The 16559-nt window shown below is 49.4% G+C and overlaps 1 protein-coding gene across 6 annotated transcripts in view; it reads left to right on the top strand.

The window, feature by feature from the left end:
* Nucleotides 1-16559, top strand: part of GRIK4 (glutamate ionotropic receptor kainate type subunit 4) — a 491778-nt gene that overhangs the window by 151842 nt on the left and 323377 nt on the right. The gene's annotated exons all lie outside the window — the stretch shown is intronic.

Below are 16559 nucleotides of genomic sequence, written 5' to 3'. Positions count from 1 at the left end.
AACTGCCTCCCCTACCCCTCAACACCTCCAAGACTGAGCAAAGCTGCTTAACTGCAGGCATTGCTGTTACGCAGTGGAGCACTGGTGATTGGGTATTGGGAGCATGGCTCCAGGTGCAGAGACAGATAGTCCCGTCCAGTAGACACTGTGTGGTCAGCTGCTGTCCTGGGACAGAGGTGGAATGTTGGGGACTGGGGTGTCTACTTGTATATGGGGAAGGCAGTCAGTGTGGACAGGCAGTTGGGGCACAGCAGTGAGGAATCCAGACAGGTGTGTTGGTCACAAGAAGACCAGTCCAAGAGCGGGACCGCTGGGCAAGGCCAGGCAACAGCTTAGAAGTACTTAAACCCCAGGTAGGTTATCTAGGCAGGTGCCCCACCTGAGACCTGTCTGTCTAGACTGGGGTGGGGATGGCAAAAGTGGATACTGTGCACAAGGCAGGATCTGAGATCCTAGACTTGAACCTGAAAGGGTTAGAGGCTGTTTTAGAATGAAGACCATGGTATGGAATCCCAGGGACTTGGCCTAAAGCTCCTGAACTCCTCTACTCGCAGTTAGGACTGGTTCTAAGGCCCCAGAGGTTGGCATGACGGTGGTGATGGGTGGTCAGGCCCTGGCCAGGCCAGGCATCACAGGTCAGCGCCTAAGTTGGAGGCCCCCGAGTTGCTCCGTGCTGTGTCGTGGGCACACAGGCCTATTTCTCCATGCATATGCCAGAGACAGCTAATTGGAATCCGAAATGAGGACCAGTGACTCAGTCCTTCCCCTCATCCTGCCCTTGGCTCACCATCCTGCATACTTGAAAAAAGGAATTAAAAACAAACCCTTTCCTCCCTCTTCCCCATTCACTTCTACTGAACTTCAAAACCTAATTTAATTCTGCTTAGCAGCAATGCAAAACGGTTCATATCCTTAAGATGCTTAATTTATAAGATGCCTCCAGTTATTCATATTTGCTGTGAGGTTTTCTTCTCCTCTAAATGAGTGGATGAAGCGGTAACCCATCAATTTCCATTTGTCGCTAATGGGAAGCGGAAAGAGACTGAGCCAGAATCAGTATTGCCTCGTGGCCTCGGCTCTCCTGACACTTGTTCCCTCGGAGGAAAAGCAGGAAGTGGAGCTGACAGATCCCTGTCTGGCCTGCTGTGCAACGGGGGGGCGGGGCGCTTCCAAGGGACCCCTGTGCTCCATCCCCACACTTGGAACGATGCTTGTCCGGTTCCGTCCACTCTGCTGGTGCTGGTTGTGGCTCATGCCAGGCCACGTCCAGCTGATTTCCAGCCAGGGGCCCTGCTGGTGGACAAGGTCAAACCGAGCCTGGTCTCCTGCAGAGTGCAGGAAGCTGAGTGAAGTCAACAAAGAGAGAGAAAAGTAAAGAAAAACCAAAACAGCAGTGCCCGGGCTTGTTTTGCTGTCTCCTTGGTTATCCTGGGAGCCAGGAGCTTTATGGATGAAAAGGTGCTAATTACTCGGACTCCGGAGGGGATCTGGAGTAGGGCAGGGATGAGGAGAGAAGTAGGTCAGGATAACACAAGTAGCTGTGCTGAGCAGGAGGCAGCCTTCCACACCGATGGGCTGGACTAGCGTTGATGGCGCTGGTCCCCCAAGTCCTCCAGAGCCTCTTGGAAAAATGGAGGGGCTGCTGCTCCTTTCCCTTTCCCAGGGGTCACTTCTGCCCACATTTGATTCTTCTGGAGTTCCTCCCAAACCCCCAGCCTCAATGTAGATGGCTGTGAGAGCGAGACTCCATGAAAGCACCAGGGATCTCGGAGATAAATGGTCCCGCCTGCTCCATCTCCAGCCCCGCTTGACGGCTGGTGACAATATGGATGCTTGTAAAGAGGCGCCGAGCCCATTACCCTGCCTTGGGACTGCTGTTTTTCATCCAAGTGAGGCACGGGGCAGGAGGTACAGCCAAATTGTCTATTACAGGGTCCGGTGTTTACCCCCCCACCCAATGCGGTTTTGGGTAAGAGAAAGGGATTTTATTTATGATGGTGAAGCTGCCCGCATAAATTCCCCAAACTCTCACACATCTGTCAGCCTGCTTCAGTCATCTATCTTCTGGAAATGTCTTTTGATTTTGCTTCTGTCCCTCTGGGTCCTCTGAGTGATGACTGTGGGAGCCACAAGTTAATAAATGCCCTGAGAAGACCTCCCCTCCCCATCTCTAGAGCCCTCCATTACTTAAAGGGATCATCATTATATCTTAAAGCCACAAAGGACTCTGCAGATCCCATTTTCCAACCTGTTCATTTCTCAGATGGGGAGGGAGACCCACAGGGGTGGTGGTTTGGCCAAGGTCACAGGGTGCAGGGGGGTGGGGCTGGTGGCAGTCAGTCCTGGGGCCTGGTCTCCTTGACTCCTCTTGCAGTGCTCCCTCTGTTGCCCACCGGTGGGCTCCCTAAGCCACTGGGGAAGCAGAATCATCGTCAACAGTAGGTGGAGGTCATTCTCTTACAGTTTCCTCCCATCCCGTTTCTGATATTAGCAAATCTTGCCCCCAAACGCATTAGGACCTCAGTATTTGTCAGATGAATGAATGTGAGGCTTTCCAGCTAGCCTTCTGTTACTCCTTCCCTGGTCACTTATTTTAGCCACACAACTGCTCACTGTTAAGTGACTATGCCATATACTAGGGAGGTTTACTCTGGGCTTTTCTCATCCCTCTTCTGGGACTGAAGAGCTCTTCCTTGCATTCCATTTTCTCTGCCTGTAAATAAAAGCAACTTCTCCTGCTTCTCCTCTCCCTTCCCCCCACCTCCCCCCCCCCCCCCCCACCTTTGCATCACCAGTATCATTGGTATAAATAGCTCTTCCTCTGCAGACTTCTTTCCCAATATTTTCCTGTCCCTCCTAGGGTCAGATCATCTTTGCCCAACCATTCTCCCATTCCCCTGTTCCATCATTCAGTGGGTTGTGCTCTGATTAGTGTGGCATTTTCCCACCAGATTTTGGCTTCCAAGGGGGATGGACCACATGACCCAGGCCCTCACACTTGATGTATGCGAGTGGGTCACATAAACTCAGTGGAGGGGTGGGTGGATGAGTCTATGATCCTTGCAAGACTTTCCCTCAAAACGTGCTCTGTATTGTTGTTAAAGTTTCTTCCAGTCTTTGTTGTTGCTATTCAGTCGCTAAGTCGTGTCCAACTCTTCACGACCCCATGAACTGTAGCACTCCAGGCTTCCCTGTCTTTCATTATCCCCCTGAGATTGCTCAAACTCATGTCCACTGAGTCGGTGATGCCATCCAACCATCTCATCCTCTGTCGTCCCCTCCTCCTCTTGTCCTCAATCTTTCCCAGCATCAGGGTCTTTTCCAATGAGTCAGCTTTTCCCTGTGCTTAAAGAGGTAGACTTATTGGAGGAAGTAGAAGAAAAAGGAGAAGGAGGAGAAAGAGAAAATGTCCATCTATCTGTCTTACTTAAAAGAGAGAAGAGGAATGGACTGGAGATTCTGATTGAATTCTAAGGCAAGTATTAGCTCTAACGGTAAAAACAGGGATTCACCTATTCATTCATGAATCCACTCAGCAAGTACTTATTGATTGCTGTGTGCCAAGGACTGAGGATATGGTGCTAAATAATAATAATCCCCATAATAATTCCCACTTGGAAAGACCTCACTTTCTTCCAGGTACTGTGCTAGGTGTTTCACATATTTCAGGCAATCTTCACGTCAGAATTAATGATCCGATGTTATAGATGAAGAAACAGAGGCTCAGGGAGCTTAAATAACTTGTCTAAGGTCACACAGAGACTGAGATTCAACCTGTCTGTCTCCAAAGCTTCCCTTTCCGCTTTGCTCTGCTGCAGCTCTATAACCCTGGAGACATTTGAGATGTCCCATGAATATCACAGCAGTCACATGAAATATATTGTGTTCTATCTGGTAAAGGGATTGAAAGATGGAATCATTATTGCTTTTATAGGCGCTCACTCTTTTTTTGTTTTTAACTCCGAAATAATTTCCTAAGGGCCCAGACAGAGTCCATCGAACAGATGAGGAAACTCAGGCCTGGGGATCTGAGAGGCTCGATCAGGGTGGTACAGAGTTCTGCTCCGTGTGGGTGGTGCTAGACATCAGCAGGTTATGGTAGCAGTTGAATCTCTTGTTTAAGGTTTCCCTGCGAGGTAAAGCAGCAAGAGCTTGTATTTATTCGACACTCTGTCTTACTAGGACCCCAAGCACTTTACAACTCCCATTTTTCACTGAGTTGGTTTCCCTCAATGAGCTCCAAGTCCTGCAGAGAGAATGTTTAACATAGAACATTCAAATGTTATGAAGATGAAGATAATAAGAGAATTGGGGGAGGTAAGCAGGGGGAATAAAACACACCGGTTTTCTTTTCTTTTCTTTTTTTTTTCACACCGGTTTTCTTATCCTGTTCTGCTGTGTGTTAAATATATCGGACACACCAAGATCCAAATATACCAGTGGAATTCTGTGCCTTGCAGAGGACATATCATGGGGCTTGTTGAGTTGTGGGCTTCCCTGCATAATGTGTGATGTGATCACGTGATTTGATTTATGAAATTTTGATCAGCGTGTAACTCTTCATCTCTTTTCCCATTGAGTCACCCATATAAGCAATCAGTTGGTCTCTCACATTAGGGACAAATAGAAATTGATGACTTTCTCCTTCATCTGTCGTCTAGAGAGAGAATCCATGGACAAGACTTTCTGGGACACAAAGCCCTTCCCTAATGACTACCTTAGGGGATCAGGGTCTTTGTTATTATGTCTGTGTTCCTGAGTCTAGCACAGTGCCTGGCCCATGAAAGGTGCATAGGAACTGCTGGATGAATTATCTAACGGTGAGTTTTGAATCTTGAACTAACCTGTCAGTTTTCAAATCTCTCTTCTCCCAGATGTTGGTCAGTGCTCAAAAATGTCAACCAATCTTATTGAACCCTAAGTGTCCAAAATATATATTTAGGAGAGTAACTATGTTGCTGAAAGCAGTCCTTTAGAGTGTTTGCCCGCATACGTGCTTGCTCAGGGCTGTCTCTCCTCTCCTTCCTGCCCAGCCCTGCTGCCTCTCCCTCTTCAGAGGGATGAAGCAGGCTTGGTTAGAAAGGTATTCCAGGCCAGAGTGCGGTGCGGAGTCAGCTGTCTTTGTTGTGACTTGGTCTTCCGCCAGGAGCACTGCACTGGATACTGTCAGGACATGTATCCTCTCTCTCAAGCTTTCCAGAACCCATTTGTGAGCTGCAGCCTCTGGCCATAGTCTCTTCCACTGAGGAACTGAGTGATGAATTAGACCTAGATGCTCCATTTCACAGATAAGACAAACTGGGGTCCCCATAAGGCAAGGCAAGTTGGCAAAGGCCACTGTGGCAGGGCCCAGACTCCTGACTCCCAACTGCCTGGTGCCATCGATGCCACGGTTTACGCCGTATAACACGTTCTTTGTTGTTTTTGTTCAGTCACTAAGTTGTGTCCGACTCTTTGTGAGCCGTGGACTGCAGCACACCAGGCCCCCCTCCCCTTCCTATCTCCTGTGGCTTGCCGAAGTTCATGTCCTTGAGTCAGTCATGCTATGCAACCATCTTATCCTCTGTCACCTTCTTCTCCTTTTATCTGCAGTCTTTCCCAGCATCAGGGTCTTTTCCAATGAGTTGGCATTTCACATCGGGTGGCTGACATGTGTTAATTCAGTTTCCCCAACAACCTGCCAGGTAGATAGAAGTAGACACATCTCATAGAAGAGGAGTCGGAGGCTCATGGAGTCTGTGGCTTGCCCAGCTCTCATGCAGCAGAATGGTAGCCTCAAAAGGAAAGAGAGGAGAGGACATCTGGGCGGGGACAGAGGGGGCCTCTTGAGTCAAGTTGGAGGGCAGCCTAGGTGGCAGAGCCCTGGATAACCTGTTGGTGCGTTCTCTCATTTCTCTTTTTTTTTTTGGTCAAGTGGCATGCAGGATCTTAGTTCCCTGACCAAGGATTGAACCCATGCCCCCTGCAGTGGAAGCTTGGAGTCCTAACCACTGAACCAGCAGGAAAGTCCCACAGCACATTTTGTTTTAAATTGGAGTATAATCATTTTACAATGTTCTGTTAGTGTCTACTGTACAGCAAAGTGACTCAGCTATATGTGTACATATATCTGCTCCCTCTTGAGCCTGCCTCCCACCCCGCTCCATCCCGCCTCTTTGGGTCATCACAGAGCACCAAGCTGAGCTCCCTGTGCTAACAGCAACTTCCCACCTGCTCTCTGTTGTACACATGGTGGTGTATATATGTCAGTGCTCCTCTCCCAACTTATCCCACCCTCCCCTCTGACTGTACATTCTCTATGGGTAAGACTGAAAGCCACAAGGGCCAGCGTGCCAAGGCCCAGGACCTTAAGAAATCAGACTGAGCTAAAGCAAACAGCCAGGTGATGGCAGGAAACAGTATGTTTTCTTAAACATATCATGGTGAATCTCCAGAAGGATGCTGAGAAAGGTCCCAGTAGCAGTGATATTAGAGACAAGGGAGGGGGTTATTTTTTCCTAACTCAAAGCCATACATCATAGAGCTTATTTCCAAATAATTTTGGTGCATGACTTCCTATGCTCACTGGTGCTCGAAGGGCCCGGTTTCCCTGGGGTCTCACATGGCCCCTCCACTCATGCGGTGACCCACACTATCTGCTGCTCTGCCAGAGGAAACCCTACCTGGCAGAGACACACATGATTTGAGACAACTGGCATGGTGCTATTTTGTCAGATTTTCAAAAACCTGTCTCCAGCACTGCAAAGGGGTTTACAAGAGTCTTGGGATGGGGACTGAGTCATTAGCTCTATTTTGGCGGGAGGGTGTGGGGGGAATGTGTTGTTTCAGGGGGAGGTGGAAATCATGGGGAGAGATTTGGGTTTGGTGTAGAAAAATGCTTATCCGACAGATGGGATGGGTTCTGATGCTGAGGTCCTCACAGCTGGAGATGGCCACATCTGGGCTGGACAGAGATTTTAGCATCGTGGTGGGGGGTGGGGGCTGGACCTCTTACCTTCAGGACCCCTTCCAAGCTGGGATACTGTGCTAGAATACTGCAGCCTTTGGTCTGTTCTCATACTATGAGGGAGACAGCCCATTATCATTGTGTTCTCATTAACAGCCACTCACAAGAGCTTAGAATGGAGGCGGCCATCTGCCCGATTTAAGCCATGACCCCGTTCGGCCACAGTTGCTTAAGCCGGGTAAGAAGGGAAGCCCTACTGGTTCTGCTTGCTCGGTTGGTGTAGCCCTGCCTGTGTGTCTCTTTTCTCCCCGTGGCCACTGCTGAGGAGTCAGAGATGCGCGGGGGATGGTGGTGGCCGCTGCCAGCTCTCAGCCAAGTGCCTGGGTGTGTGCGAGCCCGAGTGGGTGGGAGGCACGGATCCCACTCACAGCCTCATGGCTCGGCTGCAGGCGAGACAGCGGTCACACTTAGCTCTCATTAGTCTGGATGTGGGGGCACGCATTCCATATTGGCTGGACGAGGGCTGCAGGCATGTCGGATCACCCAGCAGCCCTTCTATATCTTTTTGGTGTGTGTTTCTTCCCATCAAGCTGGGTTAGGGGCTGATAAGCTTGTGGCAGCTCCGGAACCCCTTTAGCCCACATTGATGAGGGGTGTGGTCCAGAGGAAGGCGCCTGCTCATCGAGTCCGGCCTCAGCAAATGCGTGATGAAGGGGGACCTTGCCCAGCCCCTGGCCAGGAGGAATCGCCACCATGCTAGATTCAGGAGGAAAGCCAACCTAACTGGGGATGGGTGACCACCTGGTGCAACCCTTGAGAGGGTCTCTTATATATTTCCCTTTTCCCTCAGCCCTCTCTCTCCTGACTCACCAGGTGCCTTCCATGGCCGTTCCAAGCTCACTGGACACCATGGAACCTGATGTGTTCCGGGTGGCACTGGGGTTGGCTTGGGAAGCCTCCAGCATAGAGTAGAGGTGGGTGCTGGAGCCTGGGCTTTAACCTGGGTTTGAATGTGAGCACCACCCTTTACTAGTTGTGTGACCTTGGGAGAGAACTTAATTTCTTGGCGCTTCAATTTCTTCAAGTATGGCATGGATGACAGTAGTTTCTTCCTCATGTGTTTATGAGAATTCAATGAGTTCCCTAGTGGCTCAGTTGGTAAAGAACCCATCTGCAATGCAGGAGATGCAGGAAGATCCCCTGGAGAAGGAATTGGCAACCCACTCCAGTATTGTTGCCTGGGAAATCCCATGGACAGAGGAGCCTGGCAGGCTGCAGTCCGTGGGATCGCAAGAGTTGGACACGACTTAGTGACTTAACTGCTACTACCACTACCTACAGAGCACTTAGAAAAGTGTCAGGCATTTATTAAGTGCTGGGAAACTGATACCTGTTACTGGGAATGGCCCTGTTGGGCCACCCTGTGTCCATCTCTTAGCCTTCCCCTGCCTGGAGCATCCTTGTCCACTCCTCCATCAAGTGCTGAATCTTCCCCTTTCCTAAATCCTGCTTTAAATTCAATTATTTCTAAGAGCCAAGAATCTGCACCCAGTTTGGAAAGCTCTTCTAGAATTCTCAGAGCGAAAGAGGTGTGCATGCTGACCGAGTCACGCATGGCCTTACACTGATGTCATTGGTCCATCCTGCCTGTTTTCACAAGCATTTTAAAAACCTTATTTGAATTCCATCTGTCCCACAAACTTAAGAGCATCCTGAGAGATTGGACTCTATCTTCTTTACCTTTCCAGTGTCATGGGCGTTTTCCCCTGAAGTAATGGTCCCCACTACTGGCTAGTGGATCTGAGTGATTGCCCTTAGCCCCACATCCTTCTTCGGCGAAACTCCATTTCTCTTCTTCCATTGCAGAGAAACTCTGCAAAAGAATTCTAATGCAAAGCTGTCTCCATTTCTTCTCCTCTCTTACCTAATCCGTAGGACCACCTCCCATCAGATTTTCACTCCCACCCACAGTGCCTCCATGGCCTCATCCAATCACCTGTCTCCAGGACTCATCTCACCGGCAGCATTTGACATAGTCTTTCACTCCCTCTTCCTGGAAAGGCTTCTTTCTCTTGGCTTCTGGGTCACACTCCGTCTTGGTTCTTACCCTCCCTCACTAGCTCCCAGTCTCCTTTGCTGTTTCCTTCTCCTGTTTCCAGCCTCTGAGCCACATACGTGTGTGCCCCAGGGTTCTGTCCTTAGACCTCTTCTCTTTCCACCCACTGCTTAGTGATCTCATCCAGCTTCATGGCTTTTGATGCTACTACTCTCCAATGTCATCTCCAATCCTGACATCTCCCCATAACTCCAGACTTATATGCCTACTCCACAACCCTTCTTGGAGGTCTTGGAGAAACTCAAACTCGATGTGTCTAAACTCGAGCTGTTGATGTTCCCCTTCAAGCCTGTTTCTCATACCATCTCCTCCATTTCATATATGGTGATGGCACCCTACCCCTTTGGACTTAGGTCCCTACCCTTGGAGTCATGCCTGATCCCGTCTTTCTCTGATATTCCATATGCTCCCCTTCAGCAGATCCTGTGTGCTGCATCTTCCAGAACCCAACCCCTTCTGGCCACCTCTGCTGTGGCTTTCCTGTTCCTAGATGGTAGTCTGTCTCCCCAGATCACTGCAAAGCTTTCCTACTGCTTTCTCTGCTTCTCTCTTGCCCTGTCGCTTTTGTTTCTCAGGATGGCAGCAAGGATGATTCTTTTAAAATAAAAGCTGGATCATATCTGCCCTCTGCTCAGCTCCTTCAATGCCTTCTCATCTCAAGTCAGAGGAAAAGAAAGAGTCCTTCTGGAGTCCCTCCCTTGGGATCCTCCACAGTCTGCCCCCTTGTTCTGTTGTTTTTCTTCCTCATTCCTTACCCTCTGTCTCTTGCTAACTCCATACCAGCCTCCACCCCCTGGCTTCCTTGGTGTCCTCTCTGCCTAGGACAAGCTTCACCTAGATGTGTGTGTGGTTCGTGCTCTCATTTCCTACCATTTCTCATGCCCACCATTTCTCTCTCTCTCTTCCTTGCTTTTTTTTTTAATAGCACTTGTCACCATCTGATAAACTGGGTCCTATTTGTTATTACGCATCTTCCTGTCAACCAAAGCCCTTTGTTTTGTTCTCTGCTGTTTCCCGGGCATGTAAGGCAGTGCCTGGTACACAGAATCTTGCCTAGCTCATGCTCAGTCTTGTCCGACTCTTTGCGACCCCATGAACTGTAGCCTGCCAGGCTTCTCTGTCCATGGAATTTTCCAGGCAAGAATACTGAAGTGGGTTGCCATTTCCTCTCCCAGGGCACACAGAAGGTGCTCACTAAATGTCTACTGAACGAGTGAGCAATGCAGACCCAAGGGAGGTCCCTGAAGAGCTCCAAGCTCGAAAGCTGCTGGGAGGCCGATGGTCCCACTCGCAGAGCATTTCTAAACAAGCGTTCCTCTAAACGAGGACAGTGGCCCCGCTGGTTCCTGTCCCCAGGTTCTCTGACCCCTGCGGCAAACCCTGGGTCCTGGGGTCAATCTCCACCCCACTGAGGAAGTCCAAGCCAGCAGGTTAATGACTCAGCATCAAAACCAGTCTTGGCTGCTGGTCCTACTTTGTCCCTCAGATCCAAACACCAAGCTGTTGACTAAGAATCCACTCCCAGTTGTGCAGCTGCCCCAGGGCTCAAGCTTCTGTCTTGTCATCAAGTCTGAAACCCCACTCTCATATGTTGACTGTGTCCGAGCTTCCCCCCCGGGACTCTGGCAGGCCTTGCTTGCCTCAGTCTTCCCAGAGTCTGGGGACCTGAATCTGGACCCAACCTCCCAGCTAGGACCCTGCCACCTGCTCCCAGCTCTTTCCTGAAGCTGCCAGTTTTGACCAGGGTACCTGCCTTTCGTCTGCCACAGATTTTTCCCAGTGCTGGACCCAGCCTATCTGCTTGTCCTCAGAGTCACAAAATATTGATGGTGGCCAGGGAACCCCAGGATAACCCGTTCCACTTTTGAAGAGCTCAGACGACCAGTTTTCCTATCTGTCGAGCCACAGTCTGTCTCTCTGTGGGCTCTGCCTGCCTCTCAGGAGCTGACAGAGCAGGCCTAGTGCTCTTCCCACCAACGGCGTCTCTCAGATCTGAAGTCCTGTCATTTCACAGCCCCCAGCAGCTCCTTTCTTTCAGAGATTCATCATGAGTGCCTCTGACAGTTGCTTCTGTTTCAGTATCTGGATTCTACTCACCATCCTGGTCACTGTCCTCTGAATATGGGTTTTCTCTCCTCTCCTTTCCAGGTGGGATGTGGTCTCCAAATCAGAGACAGGCACTCCCCTCATCTACTCCCCGTCCACATGTGCTCCAGCCTGATGGGGTCTGGTCTCCAGGTTCGGAGCCCCTGGTCGGACCCAAGCACTGACTGACCAGTGTTTCAGTTAAAAAAGCCCATCTAGGTCTCCACCTATGGCTGTGAGAGGTGTGCCCCCTCCCCCGCCCCAGCCCCTCTCAGGCTGGCTTTGCTCTTGACCCCAGAGCGGATGCTCTTTGAAAGCCAGAGGCACATTGCCCCCGTGTCTGAAGGTATCTGTGTTAAGGAGGCGGGTGCTGGGAGGTTCCCCAGGTTGTGTCACCCCTGTGCTTTCTTCCACAATGTGCTTTTCCATCCTTTATAGAACATGGTCTTTCAAGCAGAGGGTGACACAGTCAGGGGAGGAAACGCCACTTTGCTGGCAGCACTCATAAATTTCCCCCAGTGCCAGGGATCTAACAACATGAGACTTTGAGCTTTCAGCTCACAGATGAAAGAACAGGGATTTTCCCAGAGATGACAGGAAAGGGAGGCAGATAGCCCTGGGGGCCTCCGCAGGAAGCTCTGCTAAGGGCTTGCCCCAGAAAGGCACCAACTCCAGCCTGCGGGGGAGCATAGTGGTGGTGGGTGGCCCCACACCTCTGGGCAGCCATCGGGGAGCCCCAGGCCGTCGGACAGGGAAGCGGGGAGCTTTCCGAAGGCCATTGTGGGGACACTCCCTGCTCTCCCTGGAGCCCTTGAGGTTTCTGAACCTAAAGGGACCTTTACCTTTAATGTCAATTTCCCTTTTAGAGCCAGTTGGGAAAACCTTGAGTGCTAAAGGACTTTAAAATGGAAATGAATGGAGTTGGTGGAGGTAAAATAGCATGTAAGTGAATGTAAGTATCTGTGGATTCACCCCCGTTGGAGCTCTCCCTATATTTAGCCAACTTCTTCCTCATCTGCCCAGGAATTATCTTACCAGCTGAGCTGCAAGGGAAGCCCAGGAATTATCTATCAGAGAGTAATACTGGCCTCTGGGCAGGACTGCTCTTGGGGGGTGGGCAGGGAGCTATTGCTGTTGGCTTGTGATGACAGCCTGGCAGGCTTCAGTTTGGATCTTGATTCAGTGCCTGTCTTACCATGAGGTCATAAGGATGCTCATCTGGGGGAGCTTGGGGTTCACATTCACGTCTTCATATCCTCAGCATCATGGACAAGGCAGCCTTGAATTAAAAATCCATGGGTGTGGCTCTCCATTACTAGCCATATTCCTTTAGGCAAATTATTCAACCTTTTCCATGCTAAGTGTCCTGTCTGTAAGCTGGAGATAATACTTTACCACAGGAGGAGGTTATCATATTAATTGAAAGGAGATATGTAATATCATATGTACCATCCATGGTTTGTAGCATCTAGTAATATTTAGTAAATATTAATTCCCTTTCTTTTGTTTCTTTAAAAAAACAGTAGTTTGCCCAATATTATAGCAGGCATAATTCTGGGTGGCATTGCAGGGCTGTTAAATGGAATTGGACTTTATTGACATACAAACTTGAAAATGAATTAGCATGTGACCCTGGGCAAATTATTTAGCCTCTGTTTTCTACTAGATAATGGGGTAATTATACACACCCTATATACTGAGATTTATGTTCGATAATGTATCCAAAACGGATAGCACAGTGCCTGATAATTAGTAGTTCAATAAATAGTAGTTATTAAAAGTAGTTCTACCATAGTTATTATTACTATAACTTTCTCCTGCTGCCATAACAAATTACCACAAACTCAGTGGCTTAATCCAGACAAATTTATTAATTTATGGTCAGAAGTCAGGCTGAGCTAAAACTAAGATGTCAGCAGGACTGTGATCCTTCTTGGAGGCTCTAGGGGAAAATTCATTTCCTGCTCATTTTGATTGTTGGCAGAATTCAGTTCCTTGCAGTCACAAAATCAAGGTTCTTGTTTTATTACTGGCTGTCAGTGGAAGCTGTTCCCAGCTTCCCGAGTGCTGCATGCCTTGGCTCATGGCCCCCTTCTTCCATTCTCAAAGTTCTGGGTCACTTCATTCTCACATCACAGCTCCCTGACCTCAGCCAAGGAAATGTTCTCCAATTTTAAGAACTTACCAGATTATATTGAGCATGCTGAGATGATCCAGGATAATCTCCCCATCTCAAGGTCTGGAACCTTGATGACATCTGCAGAGTCTGTTCTGCCCTGGAAAGTAACACGGTGGTGGACTCCGGGGATTAGGACATGGACATCTTTGGGGGCCATTATTCTGTTCTTTTGTTTGGATGGCTTCCAAGATAGGAGCCTGAGCCTCTTGAAAGCCTTCTCATGAGCAGAGCTGTATGCAGGGGACCACACTTGTGCTTGGAAACTGGCCCCAGGCCAACCCTCGACCCGACTGCCTGACTTCTGTTACGGTCAACCATTCTGCATGAGAACCAGACAGCCCAGAGCCCTGAAGCGGATGTGTTTCCTCGATGGGCAGAGGGAACCCGCCAGGACAGCCACATGGCTGTGACTGAGACTGTGCCACAGGAGAGAGAGAGAGAGCGAGTCACAAAGGGACTGTGTAATGGCAAGCTCTTCATCACGTTGATTTAATGTGTCAGGGTTCCAAAGGAGTAACCTCCAAGTAGAGTGTTATCTGGGGCCACGTCACGTGGGCTCTGCTGGGCTTGGCTTGGAGTGATGTGTTTATTTCCTGCCATGGGGCCAGGAAAGAATTATGTCCCCCCAGAGTCTCAGCAGACTGTCTCTTACTCTGCTTGTCATCCTTCCAGAAGGGGACAGATCCTCTGATGTTTTTGGAAAGCATGTGGTATTGGAAGATACTGCCATGAGTCAGGAGTTAGGAAACCTGGGCTTTAAGGCTGATCCAGCTTGGTCCTTATTTAACACTGACAGTGCCCTGCAGTGGGCTGAGGCTCTGTGGGAAATACTGGGAACAGGATATTTTGTTGTTAATGTTCTAATGTGAAAAGGCAAGACTCAGACATGAAGGAACTCTGGGGTAGCACAGAACAGAAAGGCCTTGAGTGCTAATGGGCTGGTTCCAGAGTTAAGCAATGGTCGTCGGCACTTTGGGCTTCTTTTTGCCTTCTTGATATGTCACCTATTTCCATCTAATGAAAGGATGGGGGCCTATCACTTTCAAGGACTGTATCCCGGGGCTGGAATGACATTCACATGTATTGAGCATCTAATATGTGCCCATCACTGACTATAAATTATATAATTTAATTTTTGCAACAGTCTTCAGAGGTGGGTTGGATGATGCCTGGTCTGTAGGTATAGAATCCAAGGCTTGGAGGGATTGAGGTCACCCATGAGGAACATAGAAGTTCCTGGATTTGAACCCAGATTTCTTTGGCCGCAAACCTGTGCTCTCTCTGTTGTACTAGGTGCCTCTCATTCTTGCGCCCACTGTACTCCCTTCGAGGAACCCCTTGGGAGGAGTGGGGAGAAGGTGACCATGAAGGAGGTCTACCCAAGACCCCTAGGACACTTTGATTTTTTTCTCTCTCTCTCTTTTTTTTTTTTGGCTGCACTGGGTCTTCATTGCTGTGTGCAGGCTTTCTCTATTTGCAGCAAGCAGTGGGGTACTGTCTCACTGCAGAGGCTTCTTTTGTTGTGGAGCACGGGCAGTAGGCCCAGGGCTTCAGTAGTTGCGGTACACAAGCTTAGTTGCCCCAGGGCATGTGAATTCTTCCCAGACCAGGGATTGAACCCGTGTTCCCTGCATTGGCAGATGGGAGTTCCTTGATTTCTTTAGAGAAGCAGAAGGCAGACACCAAGACTGAGCCCCCCTCATTGCCCCCTCCTGCCCTTGCAGGTTTCCTTTGCAGACATTGGAGAGAGAGAAATTAACTTAAAATTGAACCACAGGAATACCGCTGAAGGCACCTTTAGGCTAAAAACAAGAGCAGAGGCTGCGCTGCTTGGAGGGGACGAATCTGCTCGCTGCCTTTATTTATAGCCGCCTATTTATTAGATTCCAAATGATGTTTAACCAGGAATCATATGGCAGTGATCTTTGATTACTTATGCGGCTAATGGCTGAACATATATTATTATTGCTATTTATCCTGCCCTGTTAAATGTATCCGGTGCTTCTCTCCTGGGAAAGCGCCAAGGAGAGGGGCCCAGAGGGTCTCTGCCTTGTAAGATCAGCACAGTGCCCCTGGGGAAGGAGAGTGAAGGTGGCTTGACTGGTGACCAGGCGACAGGCTCTGCCAGGACTATTTTTAAATTATTATTATTATTGTCCACACTGCATAGCATGCAGCATCTTGCTTCCCTGACCAGGGATCGAACCCACACCCCCTGCGGTGGAATCACTGAGTCTTCACCATTGGACTACCAGGAAGTCCCAGGAGAATTTTTTTTTTAAAGGAGGGGCAATTCTTTGAAATAGAGTGAGTGAAGATGGGAGTTGGAGAGGACACTCTCAAAGGGAAAGAAGAGTATAAAGTAAGAGAGTCAGAGTTGGGACTTTTGGAGTCAGAAATATCTAGCCTTATAATAATAATAACATTATTAAATATTTGTTATGTACCAGGGACTATGCTGTTCAAAATCATTTAGTGCTGCCATCATGTCCATTTTACAGATGAGAAAGCTGAGGCTCAGAGAGTAAATAAGTTACCCAGGATCACACAACTGGTATGAGGCTGGAGCCAGCATTAAAACCCACAGCCTGTCTGCCTCTGGAGACCGTATACTCATTATTATTGCCCTGCCCTACTTCAAAACCAGTGTCCTCTCCTCTTTTACTTGCATATGTGTTCAATCCCTCAGCCACGACCGACTCTTTGCGACCCTTTGGACTATATCCTGCCAGGTTCCTCTGTCCATGGGTTTTTCAGGCAAGAATATTGGAGTGGGTTGCCATTTCCTCCTCCAGGGCATCTTCCCAACCCAGGAATCAAACACGTCTCCTGTGTCTCCTGCATCGCAGGTGGATTCTTTACCTACTGAGCCTTGGGGGAAACTCCCTCTTTTGCTTAAGCTTAACTTTTGAGTAAACAGTCCAGGAAGAGAATGGAAATCGTGTACCTGAGGCCTAGAAAGAGTACGAGGCTGAAGTTCTTGACTTCCCCTGTGCTCTCCTGAGGTGCTTAGGATGAATTGCCAGCAGTCTCCAGGGCACGTTGTGCCCAGGGTCCCCTGGAGTGGACTGCTGGGGTGGGGCAGGGAGTGGAAGGTTCAGGATGTTGAGTAAAGCTTCCTTGGCTTCTGTGCCCAAGCCTCAAGGTGGGGCCGCCAGGGCATCTGAAGGTAGAGGTGGGGGGGGGCCTGGGCACTTCTGGGCCCTGGTGCCCAAGGATCGGAAGCCGTAGCA

This window comes from Odocoileus virginianus, chromosome 10, assembly GCF_023699985.2.
Source record: "Odocoileus virginianus isolate 20LAN1187 ecotype Illinois chromosome 10, Ovbor_1.2, whole genome shotgun sequence".
Taxonomy (NCBI): domain Eukaryota; kingdom Metazoa; phylum Chordata; class Mammalia; order Artiodactyla; family Cervidae; genus Odocoileus; species Odocoileus virginianus.
Note: the sequence above shows the minus strand (reverse complement) of the source record. Positions and strands in the feature narration are given on the sequence as shown.